Source organism: Schistosoma mansoni, chromosome W (genome assembly GCF_000237925.1).
Source record: "Schistosoma mansoni strain Puerto Rico chromosome W, complete genome".
NCBI lineage: Eukaryota > Metazoa > Platyhelminthes > Trematoda > Strigeidida > Schistosomatidae > Schistosoma > Schistosoma mansoni.
Genome location: NC_031502.1, coordinates 50,535,521 through 50,540,717, shown reverse-complemented (window position 1 = coordinate 50,540,717; position 5,197 = coordinate 50,535,521). Strand labels below are relative to the sequence as shown.

At 33.5% G+C, this 5,197-nt stretch overlaps 2 non-coding genes across 2 annotated transcripts; both read right to left on the bottom strand.

The window, feature by feature from the left end:
* Positions 1-1,403: 1,403 nt before the first annotated feature.
* Positions 1,404-1,470, bottom strand: Smp_tRNA_01048_Gln_TTG.1.1. The gene has a single exon. It is a non-coding gene (tRNA).
* Positions 1,471-2,070: 600 nt separating this feature from the next.
* On the bottom strand, positions 2,071-2,142 carry Smp_tRNA_00634_Pseudo_TTG.1.1. The gene has a single exon. It is a non-coding gene (tRNA).
* Between the last annotated feature and the right edge of the window lie 3,055 nt (positions 2,143-5,197).

The following is a 5,197-nucleotide window of genomic DNA, read 5'->3' as shown; positions in this document are numbered from 1 at the left end:
AAAAAAAACGAAAAAATCTATCTTCTACACGCATAGGTAAATAATATAAGAAGTGAAATACAAATTCTTGCATAATAATAAAGTACAAATTATAACTTGAACACATGTTCAAATAGCATTAGGGTTTGTTTCTAACTAGACAAAATACAAAAAAAATAATCTGTTTCGGCCAAAATTGAAGTACAATTGACCACATTACAATTATCTTACATGTAAGCATATTGTTTGTAATGAAGTAATTAAGACAAAAAGAACATTTGTAGATGAAGAAGATAGTGAGTTTACTTGAAGACTTCTACTGGTTTTGTATTTTCTGAACTGGATGATTTAATTTGTTGGGATTATCCTGAAAATTACTCGTAATAGACATAACAAGCTCAGGAAATATTAAGAAGCATTTTATCCAATCAGCGTTTGATTAGAAATTTTGCTAGAAATGTCGCGGAAATGAAAAGTCACATGTAGAGGTTCTGATTGACTGAAAACTATACTGCTACTATATTTAATAGTACTCTAGAACTTTCAGGAAAACCCAAGGACTTCCTAAATACTATAAAAACCCTATATTTTCTGTACATAAGTGAACTTTTGAAGTAAATTGCTTCCCGCATATATTGTGCCTTTTCTCTCGTGTTCAAGTCGCTGTGTAGTTCCAGCTTGGCGGTTCTAGACCAGCTTGGGATCTGAGTATAGCGTTCAATCAACAAGACTTATCATAGTTGAAACTTTGTTCGACGTTATCCAGAATTATGATGAAAGCTTTTTTTTTGTTAAATAAACCACTTTATTGTAAAAAAAATACCATAAAATAAAGATACGAGTGCTTTGTCATTTAGACAAGAGATAGGTGAAAAGCAATGTTTTTTTAAGTCTGAATCTACTGTGAATATTACCCTGATAAACTACTGTCAAAAATCCCGATAGCGGTAGGATTTATGCTAATACAATATATGATACTGAGATTACAAAAAGATCTGGGTTAGATAATCTCTGAAAACCTGGACGTACTGGACAGTAATTTCGTTTTAATATGGGAGTCCTCTTTGAGATGAATGATCTACTCATGAAGTTATAATTTCATCCTAAATAAAAAATGACAGTATGTACTGTTATTTTCTATAGTCTTTACTAACGATATGCTCTACGAAAATGATGAATGCTTCACAATTAACTTGTTAATAATCAAGAACATAATATCTACAAAATAAATGCCCAAGTTACTAATGGTACTCATCAATATTAATAAGAGAGTGGAATAGACAAAAAATTTCAATTCAAATAAAGAAAAAACTTTTGATTAGCTAAGCAAAGATGGATAGTGGCTAGTAGTGGAATCCAGGACGCGCGTTTCGTCCTATTTGGGACTAGTCAGCTGGATGTACCTGCATCTCAGAGTTGATTTTCACTCTGGTACTCGAACCCAGTACCTTTCGCTTCAAACGCCATCGCTTTATCCACTCAGCTACTAAGTCCTGATAGCCACTTGCTTGTGCAATGGGGTGAAGTTTAAATTCACTAAGTAATACTTGTTTGAATCTTCCCATTGATGTTTAGGACTGCAACTGGTCAGATAATGGGAAGATTCAAACAAGTAGTACTTAGTGACTTTAATTAGCTAATTATTAATTCTCGATTCAAATGTAGAACCCTTTTTTATGTATTTAAGATAATGTAAAAAAACAAACAGCAACATGTAAATATATAATCTTAATGAACCGTTAAAAATACAAAAAACAAATATTTGTTTTTTTCCTTCAGGTTATCACAATGATTTATTAATTATACAGTTTAACATTTTCAAATGATTAATTACTGACTATAGTTAACTCTTTAATTGAAACTAATAACAACAACAGTATTTGTTTGTTTGTATCTTCCCATTGATGCTTAAGACTGCAACCGGTCAGTCTCTTATTGGCCAAATGTGCATACTGTGCGTATTGCCTCGATATAGCCGTAATTCACAAGCATTATAAGCAAAGATGGATAGTGGCTATCAGTGGAGTCCAGGACGCGCGTTTCGTCCTATTTGGGACTCGTGAGCTGGATGAACCTGCATCTCAGATTTGATGTTCACTCTGGTACTCGAACCCAGTACCTTTCGCTTCAAACGCTATCGCTTTATCCACTCAGCTACTAAGTCCTGATAGCCACCGCTTGCCACTTACTTATTACCCTTAATGGAGCGAGTTTGTTTTCTACAGGATGGGGTAGCTAACCCCACACCCAACCCTCCCCCCTTATCCGGGCTTGGGACCGGTAGTAGACCCCGAGGGGCTCCAGGTATATTTATCAATAAATAATTATAATCACAAAATATTGTTATTATCATTGAAAGACGATTCTTACCAATATGGGGAACTGAAGATAAAACTTTTGTTTTCAACTGTTCTATGATCATTGATCTCAAATTTTTTTATTAATAAAAGAAAAAACTTATATAGTGCTTCATAATTTTAAATGATTCATTGACTAATCTTACCCTATGATGAAAACAATTGTCAAATTCAACTGGTCTACATAAATCATCCATGGAAAATAATAATCAGTTAACTCAATAGTTATTTTATTCAATACTAAATGCTTGAATCCATTCAGATTGTTCTGTAAAAAAGAATTAAAGAGCATCAGAATGAATTCTTCTTAAACTGTTTTTAATTTTAAAATCAATTTGTACTGCAATTTTAAACAGCTGTTTCTCTTCAACCTCTTAAAAAGCCCTTAGGTAACCTTAATTTTATACTGAATTTTGTGGAATACCACAGTTTTTTTAAAAAAAGATATCGGAATGCTTTGTACTTTGTGTAAGATCCATGTCATCAAATATGTTTACACTTCGTTATGTCAGAGAATCAAGTAGAAGGTAATCTTAAAATAAAATAGATGACTTGTAATGATAAAGCTTAACTTTCTTTGATAGCACATAACGTTACATGTAAAGTAGTAAAGTTTATTTTAACGAGTCTTCCTTCAACTCCCAGGGCAGAGTTTAAATGGTTTGATTAATTTTTTTTGGTTAGCGTTTTTTTAGCTAGTTTTCTACGGGATGGGGTCGCTAACCTCATGCCCAACCCTCCTCCTTTCTCCGGCTTTGGGACCGGCAGTAGCCACTGGAGGGGCTACAGGCGGAGATATTTTAACGTGTCTGGAGTAGAATAAAAAATAATTGTATTGGAGAAACATTTGGTTATGAACAGGAGATGCATAAGATCGTAAAGTGAAATACTAATTTTTACATAAAAGGAATTCCATGTAAATCCCTGCATAAATACTGAAGTTAATGTTATAATAAGATGAATCAATAAGATGATTCAAGAAATACATCATAGCAACTCTTCTACAATCAATTTCGATTATGGTTAATTTTGGCTAAGCCCTTTCATTAACTTACTTAACAGACAATGCTATTTGAATAATAACAATTCGCATACATCTTTGTACTGTTATGATCACATGACAAACTCTAGCTAAAGTGTTGATTACTTAAATATCACTCGATGATTTATGCTCCTCCTTATGTGTATATGTACTCCAATCTTATCATTAGTCCATACTTTTCCTTGCTGTGCCCTTATTCGATTGTACTGTAAATTTACCTCTGAATTTGCTTGCACACACGCATATTTGCCTATCTGCTCCAAGCCCGCTAGATGTGCCTGCAGCCTTGTGATCTGTGTCATCCGCTAATAAACTGTAGTCGCTGCTTCTTTTTGCCTTCTGATTTCAAACACCGTTGGAATTTATGTAATCGTGGTTATCAAGGGGATTGATTGACGAAGCTAAGCCACTACAGTATCCTTATTACTGCTTTCTTATTCGAAATATTAATTTTGATTTACTGACAGCGGCATAAGCAAGTTGTTTCCTTTCAGATATTTTATCTATGGTGTTTGGATAGGTTTTTTTATTTGAGATTGTAAATGTTCAGTCAAATTTGTTTCTGTTATATCCCGTGGAGAATTATGAATGGTAACTCTGAGGACTATTTATGGACCAATGTGATATGTATATTTCCTATTGTATAATTGTTAAGTAACTAAACTATTTGTATTCGTGTTCCTCTTATCATAAGCTTTATTTTGATTTATAGACTATTATTATACGATTTACCGTTCTTGAGTTATCCCCAGTTTATTGATTACTTTTCCCCCTATTCACAGCCACATTTGGCCAAATCTTGTACAAATGTTTGTGGTACGATGCGGTCAGTTTGATTGGTATATAAACACAGTATGTTTGAGAATAATGATTCATATTGCAGAGGCTATTATTGGTGTTGTGGACTTAACTGGTTAGGCTTGGCAGATAGCAGTACTGATAAGTACTCAAGACTGCTCATACCGCTTTTGTGTATCATCGCTCCTCTCTTATTGACGGAAACCAGCACGTTCATATATAAACAGGGCACGTACACAATGGATATAGCAGTTTCCTAGTCAATCAGACACATATTATAACCTGTTATAACTGTGTATGGATCGAATTTATCAAATTACGTATTAACATGACAAGAAATATGTATTTAGACCAAGCTAACTGGTATTTTAATTAAAATATGAAACATTTGTTGATATGTAGCTATGCTTATCTATCAACTATCATATGTAATGAAATCAACTTTTTTAAACAATGTAACAAGCCGTAATTTATAACCACTAGGATTGTGAAGATAATTTTCATCGCAGACAGAAATCAATAGAAGAAGAGTTAAAATGTAAAGACTATTAAGATACCACATCAGCTGAGATGGAATCCAAGGTTATTAAGATGTCAAGTCTAGTTTATTATTTCCAATTTTAAATAGCTTTTCATATAGCACAAAACCTTTAATGATAGTCATTTGTGATGATCCTCTTACTAAGTATTAACTATATTTTCAGGCTAATTTCATCAATCAGTAGTGATAATAAATTTCAGAATAAGCAAATAAATTATTTTTTTAAATGAAAATTTCAATCATAAAGGGGTTTCGTGAAGATTTGAGTAATTTTATATAGTTCAGATCATGAGTCAATTGAAGTTAGACCACCATAGATAACCTGGAAGCACTGGATAGCTGTTTCGTCCTATTGTAGGACTCCTCAGCAGTGTGCATCCACGATCCCGCCTCGCGAGATTCGAACACCGTTGGATGCTGGCTCAGTGTTCTACAGGTTAAGTGCTCTGGTGTGAGACTGGTAGCTTCTGGGTTCGAATC